This window comes from Spermophilus citellus (assembly GCF_964194105.1).
Source record: "Spermophilus citellus genome assembly, chromosome: 3".
Taxonomy (NCBI): Eukaryota; Metazoa; Chordata; class Mammalia; order Rodentia; family Sciuridae; genus Spermophilus; species Spermophilus citellus.
This window is the reverse complement of record NC_138184.1, coordinates 37,739,181-37,755,626: the sequence shown is the minus strand read 5'-3', so window position 1 is coordinate 37,755,626 and position 16,446 is coordinate 37,739,181. Positions and strand designations below refer to the sequence as shown.

Sequence of the window (16,446 nt, the reverse complement as noted above, 5' to 3'; positions counted from 1 at the left end):
TTTCCCTGTCTCAGACCACCCACAAGGAGGAGGCAGAATCGTCAACAGTGCGGTCAATTCTATGAAGCTGCCTTCCACAGAGGGCTTTAGTCCTCACACTGAGACCAAGTGCACAGGCCAAGATCATTGGTCATAAATAGAGACTCCCTGAGAGCAGAAGTTATAAATGGGGCTAAGGAACAAGGGAGAACTTCTCCCAAAGAACAGCATAAGTTTTCTTTTATCTGCCTGCACATAGCCAACTGACGTGGTCTCTAGGAATGGAGGTGCCCCATCACCCACCTTGAAAGGTGAACAGAATAGCTGGTCCTTTTTCTAAGGCCTGGCATAGTCTGAGGACTTTGGTGAAGACACAATGTATTAGGCCTAAACCTTCTGCTACTACTTTATTATATTACTTGAAATCTTTGAATTGACACTTTGCCTTGTAGAAAATAATATGTAATGCCTTGTAATCACTTGGGGTGTGGGGGGTATGGATGAAACTTCTAGAGAGCTAAAATCTATCTGTGTGTGAATAGGTTCTCTACATTTTCATACAATTAACTGACAAAATTTAGTATGAGCTAATTAATTAGCATATCATAAGCTTCTTAAGAAAGTCCCATTTTTTAAAAGCAAACCAAAATTATATTCTTTTTTGTCTCCCCTAAAAATACGAAGTTTCCTATGAGAGTTCTGGATTGTTTTTATAAATACTTTCAACAATAAATCACAATATATTAATGTTGCTGTATTACTTGGCAATAATTTGTGATTCAACTAAACAAGTATGTACTCACAGATGTTGGCGGGTGAATTTTGACAACCTACACAGTGCCATATGTATGTGAAACACTATTTGAAACCATGAATTATTTTTACACTCACTGAAGAGATATAACATGATAATGTTTGAGCTAAAACTTATTTGTTTGGAACATAAAGGAACATATGCTCACTGTAGAAAAAGTGAAAAGTATAAAAAATTAAAAAAAAAAGACTAGCAATGCAACTATCCAGATTTCTCAACTATTTTCCTTTAGTTTTGCATATACAATAGTTGAAATTGTCTCATAAATTTCCATTTTATCATTTCTCACCTATGTTATAATTAACCATTTCCATATGCTACAGTCTCTTTATGACCAACAGCTTTAATGACTTAAATAGCCCACTATGTAGACATAACATTATATACATAACAATCTTATATTTAAAGATATTTGATTGATTTCCAGATACCAATAATGCCACAAATAACATTTCTGTGCCAAAATTCAGTTCTGAATTCCATATTTTTTGTCTAGAAAAAAGATTTAAGAAGTAGTCCAGAAGATTCCCAAATTATTGCTTGAACAAATGTAAGCATTTAGTTGGCTCTTAATGTGATTGCAAACTGCTGTCCTATACCATTTGCTAAACTCCTTTCCTTCTGGAGTATCCCTGTGATTTCTACACTCAAAAATGTGTACCAAATTCCAATTGCCTTGAGCTAAGGAGCTAAGGTGTAAAACATTGCCTCCAGGGTTTCCAGACCATTTGCCAATAGCCCCAGGCCCCATAGACCAATGTAATCATGGCTATTAACCAGTCATCACTTGTCATCACTGCCCGCCCGCCCCCCATGAATTCTGTGCACATAGTGCAAAAAGTAGGAAGTAGAGTTTTGAAGAAGGTACAGGCTATACATTGTCAGAAAGGTAGGGGGATAGGTAGGACTATAAAAGCAGCTCTAGGCAACTGGACTCACTGAGAGATAGACAGAAGGTAGAGCACATTAAAATGATTATGATAATAGCAAGAATAAGTATGTTCCCTCTCTCTCACCATGCAAAAAACTCAAAGTGGATTAAAGACCTAGGAATTAGATCAGAGACCCCATGCCTAATAGAAGAAAAAGTAGGCCCAAATCTTCATCATGTCAGATTAGGCCCCCGCTTCCATAACTAGACTCCTAAAGCGCAAGAAACAAAATCAAGGATCAATAAACAGAATGAATTTAAACTAAAAATATTCTCAGCAAAATAAACATCAATGAGGTAATGAGAGAGCCTACATTTTGGGAGCAAATTTTTGCAACATGCACGTCAGATAGAGCACTAATCTCCAGGATATATAAAGAACTCAGAAAACTTAACACCAAAAAACAAACAAACAAACAAAAACCCCCCAAAACCACACACACACACACACACACACACACACACACAAAACAAAAACAAACAAACAAAAAACCCCAAACAAATAGTATAATCAATAAATGGGCTAAGAAGCTGAACAGACATTTCTCAGAAGATACAGAATCGATCAACAAATATATGAAAAAATGTCCAACATCTCTAGTAATTAAAGAAATGGAAATCAAAACATCTTCAAGATTTCATCTCACACCAGCCAGATTAGCAGTTATCAAGAATACAGACAACAATAAGTGTTGGTGAGGATATGGGCACTCTCATACACTGCTGGTGGGACTGCAAATTGTTGCAGCCAATCTGGAAAGTAGTTGGAGATTCCTTAGAGAACTTGAAATGGAACCACCATTTGACCCAGCTTTCCCATTTCTGGGTCTATACTACAGTGATGCAGCCACATCAATGTTCATAGCAGCACAATTCACAACAGCCAAACTGTGAAACCAACCTAGATGCCCTTCAATAGCTGAATGGATAAAGACACTGTGGTATATATACACAATGGAGTATTACTTAGCAATAAAAGAGAATAAAATTATGGTATTTGCAGGTAAATGGAGGGAGTTAGAGAATATCATGCTTAGCAAAGTAAGCCAATCCCCAAAAATCAAAGGCTGAATGTTTTATCTGATAAGTGGATGCTGATCCATTATGGGAGTAGGGCATGGGATGAGTAGAGGAACTTTGGATGGGGCAAAGGGGAGGAGAAGAGGGGCATGGGGGTAGGAAAGATGGTGGAATGAGGCAATCATCATCACCCTAGGTACATGTATCATTGCACGAATGGTGAGACCCTACTTTGGGTACAACCAGAGAAGTGAAAAATTCTGCTCCATTTGTATTCAATGAATCAAAGAGCATTCTGCTGTTCATATATAACTGATCACAATAATAAAAAAAGGCAATGACCCTGCCCCCCCCCCCAAAAAAAAAAAAAGAATGTCACTACACAGGCATAACTCTTGCCAAAGTGCTGCTGAGTTTAGAAACTGGGCTTCTATGAAAGAATCAGGGAGCCTTAGAGTGTAGAATTTGGGCATTATGAAAATTTTGTCTCTTTGCAAATCTTTGTTTCAAGTCTTAGTATATAAAAATCACTGGTGGAACAGATCATCCCCGTTTTGAAATCCAGAACACAGCAGGTAGCTAACTAGGCAGAAATGGTTCTGGAGTGAATGCAATCTTTGTTATAGAGCCAAACAGAGAAATATAACTTTGAGACATGTGGAACAGGCCTTTTAAAAAAGGAGAAAGAGTTGACGGTTTTATTAATAAAGCATCACCTTTGGTCTTTTGCATACCTGTGGACCGAGAACCATACACTTACATCTTAAAACCCTTGTTAATCACTGGATTCACCATACGTAATGCTTCGCCCAAAGTTAAAATTGCTGAATTTTAACTGAGTATTTTTCTTTCTACAGCAATTTCAATTGGATTTTCCATGTCTCTGAGGTGACAATTTCCTGGGTATGTGGAATAAGTCCCTTTTGTTTTTGTGTGCTTACCAACCAAAAGTTCTAGAATCTTCCTTCCTAAGGGAAGCTAGAATCTAACTGCCCATTCTTTGCTGTTTAGGTTCTGCTCTCCAGCCATTCAGGTCTCAAATGAAACCTCTGCCCTTGATCTTCCCTTTGTCTGGAAGGGTCTTCCCCACCAACTCCCATGCGGCCTTCTCTCCTCAGCCACATCTGGCTGGAATGCTGTTCTCTCACCAGAGAGGCCTTCTCCTTGTAGCTCACAGTTCTGTTACTTTCTATCCCAAGCCCTTGGTCTTCCACAGCATGCATTCCCATCTGAAATCATTTCACTTATTTTGATATTTTAAAATATTTCAGTATTTTTCAAACTTTTTAAGCTGGCAATGTCATATTTTACGTGGATCCTTGCCCTTTCCCCTCCAACCCATGTAATGGTTTGTGGGAGAATGATGTCTGGTTTCTTCATTCTCGTTTGTTTATTTAAAAAAAAACAAGAAGAAAAGTTAATTGTGATCCACTAAATTGATCTCATAACTCACCACCAGAGTACAACCCCAAATTTGAAATACTGAGTTGTTTTCTGTCTTTCCCCTCATTCCCTCCCTACAAATATTAAATAAATAAGTAAAGAAAGAAAGAAAAGATCCACGAGGTCAGAGAATATAGTTGTCATGTTCCCTGGTCTAATGTCAAAGGTGCATACTTTTTGAAAAAAAATCAATAGTTGAAAAAAATGAACAAATTAAAGAATGAAATATTACTAAATTCTTTTCCCTTACTTTGGCATACATGTGCTTTTAAGTTAAAATAACTGGTTAAGTGGAGAGTCATTTTCCTTTTCTGGAAAAAAATGATTTTTGGATTTTTGGAATCCTTCAGCAATATACAGAATTTGAAAATAGTTCTTGAAGAATAGAACTGTGATCTGAACTTTTATATTCTGTAGGCTGCATTATAGAACTGTTGCTTCAATAAGTTGGAAAACTCTACTCTCCTGCTAAGTCGTGTTTTGAGTGGGAAAGAGTGAACAAGCGAGGGGAAAAGAAGCTAAGGAAAAAAACTGAGGAAAGGTTTCCTTTGCGCAGACATCTGGCTTTGGGTCCCAAGCAAACCCGCCCTGGGGCAGGGAAGTGCGCCTGCTAACTGCACAGAAGCCACCTGCCACAGTGGAAGCTGTGTATCTCGTTTCTTTTCTGCTCACAAAACATTATTCCACATGCCGACTCTGTCTGATACCCAATCATGCTATCACTGGCTGAGTTTTTCAAAAGAAAAAAGAATTCTGTTCAGAGTAACCAACTTCTCAAGTGATTTAAAATGGCCATTTATAAGAATTTTCCATGATAGGAAACTATTAATAACCTTTGCTTTTCCAAAAGAAGATAATATACTTTTATTTCTTGTCTTAAAAGAAAAGGGCAAGTTTTTCTCATTCAACGCAATTTATCTTATTCAACATTTTTCTTTACAGAAATCACTTTCTCTCTTGAAACTTGAGTGACCGTTCACTTGCTCTAAGGCATCCTCAAACTGGCATGCATAAAGGGTGTCTTAAGTAGATTGCTGGGAACCCACCCCTAGAATTTCTCTGTGGCTCTAGTCAGGGCCACAGAACTCACAGTCCTAACACGTCTTCTGGAGATGCTGATGCTCCTGGTGTAAGCCCATTTTGAAAACCATTGCTCTCAAGTGGGGTAATTTTGTCCCTCACTGGACATTTGGCAAAGTCTGATGACATATCTGATTGTCACCATCGGGTGAGGGGGTGGGGTGTTTCAATACTGGCATCTAGTGGGTAGAGGCCAGGGATGCTGCTAACTACCCTACTAATGCACAGGGCTCTTGACAACAAGATTATTCAGCCCAAAATGTCAACAGCGTTGCTGCTGAGAAATTCTCCTCCACAGGAACACTCTTTCTCATGGCAGCACACTGTTTAACAAGAGTTTAAATAACAAGTAAAACAAGAGCTACTCATTTCAGAAGCCTTAAACTAATGTGGGATGATGTCACAGGCATTAAATTAATTGGGCTGTGTCTCAAGCAGATATCTACTGTCATCTTTCAGTGTCTGTCTCTCACATTCACATGTCCATTAAGCTTATAAAACGCCACCCAGTCCAGACATTTACTAATCCACATGTAAATGAGGGCCTGTGTAAGAGGGACAGGAGGCCAGTTGGGACAAGGAAACACCTTTATTCATTCCCCGGGGGGCTGGCTTGCCCTGTCCAAAGCAAGTAGGAGTTTGGAAATTGCAAATACAGCTACTTCCTGTCCAAAGCAGGTAGGAGGCTGGAAATTGCAGATACTCTTGGTGGAAACTCAGGAGTCATTTTTTCCCCCTCCCTCATCTCTACATCATTCAGTCCATCTCCAAGTCATGTGGATTCTTCTTTTAAATCTCTCTTCTAGACTTTCCATCCTTTCTACTTCTACGTTGGTGCATAGCAACATTATATTTCCCTTGGATTCCAGAACAGCCTTTCAGACAGACTTAGCCCCTCTTCCTACTCCACCCAGAGAGAGCTCTTGAAAGCACAGATCAGACCATGCAATCCTACTGCTCATTTGCCAGGAATAGATCTAAACGCCTTACGAAGGCTTACAAGGTGTTGTACGTATAGGTCGCTGCTTACTATTCATAGTTTCTTTTCTCTCCAATTCCCTCCTTTTCCCACCATGTTGCCACCATCCTGAACCTTTCTGGGTTTCAGAAACATGTCATGTTCTCCATTAATACAGTTGGTCCTCCTCATCCATGGAATCCAACCGGTGGGTGGAAAAATATTTGAAAATATTGCATCTGTACTGAACATGTACAGACTTTTCCTGTCATTAATCCTTAAACAATAAACATAAAATTTGCTTATATTGCCATTTATGTATTGGGTGTTACCACTACTCTAGAAATGCTTCCAAGCATATGAGAAGGTGTGAGCAGGTTCCATGCAAATACTGTGCCATTTTATGTAAGGAACTGAACATCTGAAGATGATGGTGTCAACAGTAGGTGGGATGGGGGTATGCATCCTAAAACCAATCCCCCATGGACACCAGGGGCAACTGTACTCTCTTTTTGCATGTCCTGTTTCCCCAGCCAAGAATACTTGAATACATGCGCCTGCCTCATGCCCTACTTTCCACTATTTCAAGCTTCAGCTAAAATAGTGCTTCCCTTGGGAAGCTTTCCTTGACTTCCCAACTCTGAGTTAGGTGCCCCACCCATGTTTTCTTATGGTATCTTGTAAAACTCCTCATTATAATTATCCTCTGTTGTAATTGTCTACGCCCCTCCGTCACCTGCTGCAAAGTGCCAAGAAGGTAGGGTTTCCATGTCTACTTTCTTATCATTATAGTTTCTGTGCCTACCACCATACCTGGTACATAGTCCAGACTCACTGTCCTTCTTGGTGGGAGGGAATTCCATAAATTATCATGGGAAAGAATTTAATAAAGCTGATGTGGAGATAAATTGAGATAACAAAGGATCCTTCCCAGAAGTCCTTGAAATCAACCTATTTCCTACATTTCCCATGTATATGCCCACCTTCGTGTGACATCATCATTATAAAACCAAGCTCTCCTGCTAATTTTGAGAACTGATCTCCTTTAATAGCTTTCAATACATTTCATTTTCCCCTATTGTACATCTAACTAGATCAAAGAATCAGAGGAAGCCAGAGTCCTCAGCCATGGGGAGCCAAGGTGCAAAGAAGCCATGGGTGAGATCAGTAGGGCTGGGCCACATCATACAGGGTCTGGTAGACATGGACAGGAGCAAAGATTTTATTTTTAGTCCAGTGCAAACATTTAAGGAGTTTAAATTGAGGTAGTGATTTCATCACTGACTGCTTTGTGGGAAATGCATTGGAGGATGGGTCAAAATGGAAAGAGATCATCAGTCGATGGACCAGTGAGACAACTCAGTTGCATGATGTTGGCATGACCCTGGAGGATGGAAATGTAGATTAGCAGAAGTGAGCAGACTCCATATACATTTTGGAGGAAGAATATGTAAGGGTTGCTGAGAGTCTGGGTTCGGGGATAGGGAAGGAGGAAGAAGTATGATTTCTAGGTTTTTGGATTAAACCCTTGAATGAACGGTGCTGCCAGTTAGTGAGCCGGGAAGCTGGTAACTTCCTGCTAAAGTTGGAAGCTCAGCTCATTCTCAACTCTTCCACAAAGGCTGTCATCAACTGCATCCTTTTCTATTTCCTCTCAATAACTTGGAAAATTATGTATGAACATTATTGTATGAACCTGGCTTGAAGGTGAGACGTCCCCCTTTCCTATCCAGGAAAAGCCTGGGACAGAGGCAAATTTGAATTGCTTGGTCAATTCAATACAATTCACCTGCAGCAAACATCCTGCAAGCTGCCAAGAAAAATCTTGCCGCCCACCAAACATTCACATCCTCCAGATCTTATCCCAATTGGACATTTTTAAAAGCCTTTGAAAACCATGTTGCTTTCTAAAATCTCAAAGACAGGCATTTAGCTTCTATTATATACTCTATTATTATTTAGCATGATCCTTTTTCATTTGGTATATAGTTACTTTTCTTTCCCATTAAGTATTACCTTAAAATGCAAGCTAATTTCCTCCTCTCTTAAATGGAAATCGAGGATAGGTTCCTCCTCACTGAAAACACTTTGAATTATTTCAAGTACATTTCATTTTCTGCACTGTTCATTCACACTTTGGTTAGAATGCTTTAAGAAAAAAAAAAAAACACCTTCAAGATACCATAATATCGCCTTTCAATTCATTTTAAAAGTTCTTTAAAGATATAAATTTGGTGCATATTTGGAGTTAGAGATGTATTGTAACTTCCCACACAAAGCTAGAATGCTGTCTACAATATTCTTAACAGTAAAAAGGGAATATAATTAGGAGGGCTTATGTAGTTCTTGTTCTTCCTTTTAATTCGTGACCTTTGAGAATTACTTAGAAACGCTGATTTTTCTTCACAGTCTACTCTAGTACTGGGATAAGCATTTTACCCACCTTTTGTCATTTAATCACCCTGATCACCTGTAATAGATTTTGCTTCCCTTTCCCAGGGGAGTGGATAGATATTCAGCAGGATTAAATAATTCGTCCAAGGACACCCAGCTAGAAGCAAAACACCATCATCTGCATCCCAATCCAGGTCTTGATGACAATAAAGCTCAAATACACTTTCCACCTTTCTGTGTGACATGAAACATCCCCAAACTCTCAGCTTCTTTGGAACTTTCTGTGAAACATTCCAGTGGTTTCCTCAAGGATAGCACTGGAGGTCCTGAATGTCCCTCAAAGTATGGCCCGAGGTACAGACTGCAATTTTCTCTTCATATATTCTTTCAATATCTTACTTCAGAATAGGGAGACCATGAATTTTCCTTTCATGTATCTCCTTAAATTTTTTTAAAGTTTAGAAAACACAGCATTAACATCTACGCTATATCCCTTGATTATCCTTGTCTCCCAGAAAAATGCTTCAAAATCAAGGAGTGACATTTTCTCTGCCTTTGTGACTTCAAGACACAAAAGAATGACCAGACAAGTATGTGTGCATCACCCCACCCTCAGGATTTCAAAAGAAGTGGACCACTGGAAGCCCATGCCCTGAATATGGACAGGCTTGGTCTACACGAAACCGAGAGAATGTCACAGGTGTGGTTTGACACTTACCTTGTTTTTCTGGGGCTCCGAAGATCTGTGGACATCTCCATACCCTGGCCACGAACTTCTTCTATTCAAAGTCCCAGTCAGACAGAATGAAGTGTTTCTAAGCAAATAAACTGCTTGGAACCAAAGCCAAGTCCTGCACGTATGGGGCTGAGCTACCCCAATTACACGCTCTTGAAATCCATCTCAGATGCCCATGTTGACCGACGCTGGGCTGGCGTTGTGTCTGCACAGATTTGGCCACATAATGCACCTCCCAGACAAACAGTTCACAGCTCCAGGCTGCTCTCAGGCTGGGGACTCCACACCATGCCTCCCTGCCTGCTCTGGGGAAGCCAGAGTACAGCAGGACAAGGAGCAAGACTCGAGGTAACCCAAGTCCCGGGGTGAAATGAGACTCCTTTAACATCAGCAGGCTGCCTGGATAGCTAACACCTGACACGCTACCTTACCCACGTCTACAGCATGATCAGAGCACGCACTCCCAGCCCGGCTCCAGCTCACGGCCCCCCTCCCCCACCCCAGCCTGATAATAATTGCAGAGAGAGAGAGAGAGAGAGAGAGAGAGAGAGAGAGAGAGAGAGAGAGAGAGAGAGAGAGAGAGAGAGAGTTCATTTCAGTAATTACGCTGCTTATAACTGGTGAAGAGGGAAACAATCATTTGGTTTGAAATAAGAATTCATGATCCCCACATGTTTAACGTTTCCTTGGGTTTGAAGCCATTAAGATTCAGGATTGATAACTGTGAGGATGAATTTCAGGTGTGGGTTTTTTTTTTTTAAACACCAACAAAGTTTTCTGGAAATGTCCCTTGTTTGCTCCGAGGTGGGGGGTGGGTGCCTGACAATGAATTTAATTTGCTTTATTGCACTCTTCAGAGAACATGTTTCTGCTGGTGTGTAAGGTCTGGAAGCTTGTTTGCATGCCAAGGCAATGCCCCCTAAATGAAGTCTTACATAAACTTGACAAATTATCTTCAGATAGAAGTCATCTCAGTGGGCTATGGCAATGCCATGAAAATAACTGCTGCTGGATTACCCAAACAAAATCTGGCTGAGCGAATACTTCAGGAAGCCTGAAGCATCTAGGTGTTGTGCCAGTAATATTTCACCATAAGATATTTTTTAAGATAGTGACATATATTATTCTCTTATCTTTTCCATTCTTTTTGCCCTCTCTGTTCTTCCCTCCATCCCTCTGTCCTTCTTTCCTTCCTTTTGGCAGACTGTTCCCTCCTTCCTTGCACACTTAATTCCTACTTCTCTCCCTGCCTGTTTCCTTGCCCCCCTCCACCACCTGTTTTAATTAAGACTCTTTATTTTACTGTCAGCCCATCAGATGCTCCTAGATGCTAAATGTCCTGCACTTCTAGTTTTCATCCCCTCTCTGAGATTATGCAGATTGGGTCTTTTGCAGAAAGTGATTTATCTACTCAACAGCCTTCAAGGACTTTCCACGGGGTACAAAATAATGTCCTACTCTTCATTCTATTGTACAAGATCCCTAATCCAGCGCCCACTGCTACCCTGCCACCAGTTCTATCACCTGCACATTCTCCACAGTGTACCTCAGCATCTTGCACCTGCAGACACAGTGACACCTCCCAAACTAGCTTTGCCTTATTATAGATCAGAGAAGTGCTGCTTCTGTTTGCTCCATTTCCTGAAGGGTAGGGAACTTGTCTTTCATTCCTAAGTCCTTCCCTTACTTTCGCAGGCAAAATGTTACTTTCCTCCTCTGGTTAACATTGCATTACAAACATCATTTGTTTTCATCTTTCTCCCCAAATAGGTTAAGAGTTCCTGAGGCAAAAAAAAATGTTGCTGACTCACACCCCCCCCCCCCCCACCAGGCAGTTGCTCAATGTTTGCTGAATAAACTTTCTCTTGAGTTTCTCCTAGATATTTGACATGTATTTTAAAAAATAAAAAAGGCAGCACAGAATAATATTTATAAGCATGCATGTGAGGTTCAAATCTCATCTGTGGTTTGGGAAAGTTACTTAACCTCTTAGTGCCTCAGTTTCTTCATCAGTGATGGAAATAACATTGTCCACCCACGAGGAGGTCACAAGAATTAAATGAGTTGCTCTGTGTTATCTAGTTAGAAAGCTGCCTGGAAAATGGAAAGAGACTCATGTTATGTAAAAGTGTGTTGAATAAAAGGGAAGTAATTCTGATACCCCAAGGCTGCCTCTCTTGTGCTTGAGGGAGAAGGTTCCAGAAACTATCAGGACTGGCTTGATTTAGATGAGCAGGTCCTTTATTAGGAATATGCGTCTGCCTTGCTTCTCTAATCCAAAGGGAAAAAGCTAATGCCAATGGAAAAACTTACAAGAAAGTTAAGAGGGGGCATATGACACACTCAGACCTGCTGAGTGGGCCAGGGTGCTGGGCCCAGAAAGCTCCTAGTTAAGAAACTACAATTCTTACACACCATATATGGGAAAGTACACATTGACTCCAATCAGTCTAATAGAAAATGTATTTATATCCAGAAAAGAAGCTTGAAAGAAGACTAATATGCACTATAACCTAAAAAGATGCATAGAAATTAAAACTCAGGGATCAGAGACAACAAAGAACAGCCTGCTTGTAAGTAAACCGAAAAGGAGATTCTCTGGGCTGAAATTCTGCAAAATACAGTTTGACCTCAGTACAGTCTCCATGATTGGCCCCGTGTGGGCTCACATCCTGGTGACATCTTTTGCAAGTTTCCTCCTGCATGTGCTTCAGGTTCCAGATGCCTAGCAATCTTAGAAAAGCCCAGGCAGGGCAGCTGGCTCCTGGGATGTCCTCCCCCTCTTTCCTGTAAGCCTCACTTGGTTGACACTCCTCTGGGAAGGGTCTCCTTGCTCTCCTCAAGGACCTTTGCTCTGGGCCCCAAAGGCCCATGAACATGCACATTTCTCTAAGCACTTAATCTGCATGACAATGGTATGCTCATGTCCCCCCACCCATTTTATTTATTTTAATTTATTTTGGGTACCAGGGATTGAACTCAGGGGCACTCAACCACTGAGCCACATCCTCAGCCCAATTTTGTATTAGAGACAGGGTCTCACTGAGTTGTTTAGAACCTTGATGTTGCTGAGACTGGCTTTGAACTTGGAATCCACCTGTCTCAGCCTCCTGAGTTACTGGGATTACAGGCATGCGCCACCGTGCCTGGCTGGCATGTTCACATGCTGTCTCCCTCACCAGGCTGTGAGCCTTTAAAGAAAGAGAGGACTATGTCTAGTTCTCTGATGCTTCCTTAGTTCCCTGTACGGTACCTGGAACAAAGTAGGTGCTCAATAAATGCTCAGTGGATGTGATTGAACAGGCAGATTGCCTTGTGTCTGTGGGGAAAAGCTCAGTGCAAGGAGACTGAGGTAGCAATGCCAGTTCTGCCTTGAGCAACCTGGGGATTCCACACTTGAGTGTGGCTGAGAAGTGTTTTCATTTGACAAAACTAGGATGAGCATACAATTAGGCATCATGACTCTCAGGAAGAGAAATAGTTAGAATTCCTTAAAAGGGTTAGTAACTATTGACATGTAGTACTCTGAGTCAAGAATTTAAAAAGTTGATGAACTACAATATTTAGTTATAAGTTAACTCACTTGTCTTAGGTGAGAATGCACTTTTAAGCCACAGTGCGCTGTCACTATACAGCGAGCAGAATGACTATGGGTGAAAAGACTGGCAGTACCAAGAGTCGGGGAGGACGTGGGGCTGCTGTAGAATTCTCATACACCATGGGTGGTAGTTTAAGTTTGTATGATTACTTTGGAAAACTGTTTGGAAACTAACCCATGATCTACAAAAATCTACCCCTAAGTAAATGACCAAGAGAAGTGCCTATAACCCCTCAAAGACAGTCCTAAATTGGAAATAACTCAGTTTTCTATTATTCAACTGAAGAATAAATAAACTGTGGTGTATCCATATAATCAGTACTACTCAGGAAGAAAAAGTAATGAAATACTGATAGTTGGAACAACATAGATGAATCTCACTGATGTTACACTGAGCAAAAAGTATCAAATGCAGAAGAGTGTGTATTAAGTAATATGACACATAAGAAGTTCCAGAACAGGCAATAAACAACAACAAAAAAATGAAATAAAAACAAACCGACTCCCAAATAAAAAAAAAACCAAATGGATTAATGATGATGAAAGTCATAACAGGTAACTTCTGGGGGTTGAGGGGGAGGTGAAGACAGGGGCCTGAAGGAAACTTGGGGGACGCTGGAAATGTTTTATAACTTCTTCTAGTGTGGCTATTGGGTATATGGGCCTTAAGTACTTTAGTATGTGCAGGTAATATGGCTCTAAAAAGTTTGTAAGGAGTCTAGATGAGCAAAAGAGTCAAAATACCTCATCATTCAGATAAAACTCAGAGAACAGGTTGTATGCACCCTCCTTTGGCTCAAAGAAAAAGTTGATCACTGAACAAAACCTGAAATCTATCATAGTTGCACAGGTGTGGCTGTGGAGCAGTGCATTATGGTAAACTCAACATGCTCAAACAACTCGGGGCATGGATGCCCCTGCCCAGGTGGTCAGACCTGTAACATAACTGCCTTTCTGGAATGGGTGAACATGTCAACTGAACTCTTATGGGATTTTAGCAACAGAGGCCCTCTCAGAGTCATACACCTTGAATCAAGTCACCTCTTTAAAACTCATTTAATAATTGATGCCAGGCATGGTGGAGCAGGCCTATAATCCCAGCAACTTGGGTAGCTGAGATAGAAGGATTGCAAGTTCGGGACCAGACTCATCAACCTAGCAAGACTCTGTCTCGAAGAAGATTAACATTAAACAGGGATGATAGGCGGGAGGGAAAGTGAGAGGTAAGGGAAATTGCATGGAATTGGAAGGTGAGCCTCAGGGTTATACACAACTACATATAAGAGGAAAGGAGGAGTAGGAGAAAAATTATATAAGTGGAAGAAACGATTTATAGTAGAGGGGATGGAGAGAGAGAAGGGGAGGGGAGGGGAGGGGGGACAGTGGAGAATGGGATAGACAGCAGAATACATCAGTCACCAGAAAGGCAATTTGTAAATCAATGGAAATGTAACTGATGTGACACAGCAATCTGTATAGGGGTAAAAATGGGAGTTCATAACCCACTTGAATCAATCTGTGAAATATGGTATATTAAGAACTATGTAATGTTTTGAACAACCAACAATAAAATAATTTAAAAAAATTAAAAAAAAAATAAAAAGGATTGGGAATGAGGCTCAGTAGTACAGAATCCCTGGGTTCAATCCCTAGTAACCCCCACCAAAAAAAAAAAAAGTCATTTAATAATTGAATAAAGTTAGAACGTTCTGAGGAGTGTAAGCATAATAAAACAGAAGCGGGTAATAAAGTCTTTCTGAAAAGCTTTGCAGAAATGTAAAAATCAGAGAGGATTAGAAACCTCAGATCCTTAAAGCCTACCTGTGTTTACCATACCTGCTCAAGGAATGATTCTTCAGGAAAACACTCTTCTTAACATCAAACAGGGCTTGGGCCCCCAACCAGGTTGCACCTGACCTACTACTACATGGGGACCTGGTGAATTCCCTTTGCTCTTTCAGTGTTTCTCAACTGAATGTTACAGCATTTGAGGAAGGACAAATCTTTGGGTGAGGACTGTGCCTTATACTGAATGTCTTTCGATTTGGGAAGATGTCATTTGTCTTTTATACAAATCATGTATAAAATAACTCATTTTAAATAATCTGTGTAAATCAAAATGGTCAATTTTTTTTTTAAAGTGGGGGACTGGTGATAAAATTATGGCAGTTTGCGATGATCTGAGCCCAAGATGGGTTTCTAGAACTTTACAACTCTCCCTCTACAACCCCCCCAAAATAAAAAAAAAAAAAAACTATGTAGGTTTGTACACTAATGTGGATTTTTTTTTTTCTGGGAGGAGAGTCCACAGTTTTCATCAGAATCCCCTAAAGGATCCCGAGGACAAAACATTGGGAACAATTGTCTTGGTGTCAGAGCTATGCCATAAGCCACCATATGGTGATTGAACACTTGACACATGGCTAGTTTGAAGTGAGATATGCTATAAGTGTACAATACCAGATCTTGAAGGCTTGATGTGAGAAATGCAAAATATTAAAAATTTGTATACTGATTGCTTGATGTAATGGTACTTTGGAAATGGAGTTACATAAAACGTAGTTTTAAACTTGCTTTTCTTTGTTAAGGTGGTTACTATAAACTTGAATATTACATTTTGTGACTTGAATTTGTGGCTCATGTTATGTAGTTAGTGGACAGCACTGAGTTATAGTATGTGGCCAAGAAAAATATTCTCAGATGTCCATAAAATTACTATTCTGAATACATTTTAAAGCAAGTTTATAAAGGAAGAAACTGGAGAAGAATTTGGAGGAAAAAAAATCAACTTTTATAAGATACTGATTTGGGGGAAACAATAATAAAGGTATAAATTTCACTTTGTTTCCTTAATTACTTTATCCAGGAAAATGAGCCAGTAGTGAAAGCTTAAGCCCATTTACCTTTCCATAGGTTCAAGTGGAGAAAAGAATAATTTTTAAAAAGTCCCTAGGAAAAGTAGGTAAGAGTTAAGCATAGTTTCTTTTCCCCTGGAACAAATCAACATCCAGTTTATTGTATTTGCCTTGAGCCATGCCCAGCTTCCCCCACCTCTATTTGATGACCCTGAATAGGGGCAATTAAGTCTCTAAAGTCTTTCTTCTTTTCTTTTAGGGACCTCCAGAAGCTCTAAACTGTCTTTGGGTCTGAGGTCTTGGGGCATACCAATCTCTCTTCAGCTCTTCCCTTTGAACAAAAAGCTGATAGCTTCAGGGGATACTTGCCCAGGAGCACAGGAATATTATCATGAGCACTTTTTTTTTTCATTGTTACTATCAAGATTCTGACCCTCCTGGAACATTCTACTGAAAGTCATTTCTTGTTACAAGAGTTGGTTATAGGAGTCTCTCCTGTGGCTGAACAATACGAGGGTACAGTCTCATGTTCATTTTATTACATAGTCCTGCATCTCAATCTTTTACAGAAACGATTAAAGCCTTAGCTCCATCTCCCCTCCCCAACATCCTGCCACCTCTTGCAAGTGGCAAAGACT

The 16,446-nt window shown here is 40.3% G+C and overlaps 1 protein-coding gene across 6 annotated transcripts in view; it reads right to left on the bottom strand.

The window, feature by feature from the left end:
• Positions 1-16,446, bottom strand: part of THRB (thyroid hormone receptor beta) — a 375,028-nt gene that overhangs the window by 193,416 nt on the left and 165,166 nt on the right. Inside the window, exon 1 of one of the 6 annotated variants that reach the window (XM_081283517.1) lies at positions 9,338-9,395. The exons of the other annotated variants lie outside the window; for them this stretch is intronic. The gene's annotated coding sequence lies outside the window, so the exon portion shown is untranslated. Of the gene's footprint in view, positions 1-9,337; positions 9,396-16,446 lie in introns of those variants that run through there. 6 annotated transcript variants of the gene reach the window in all.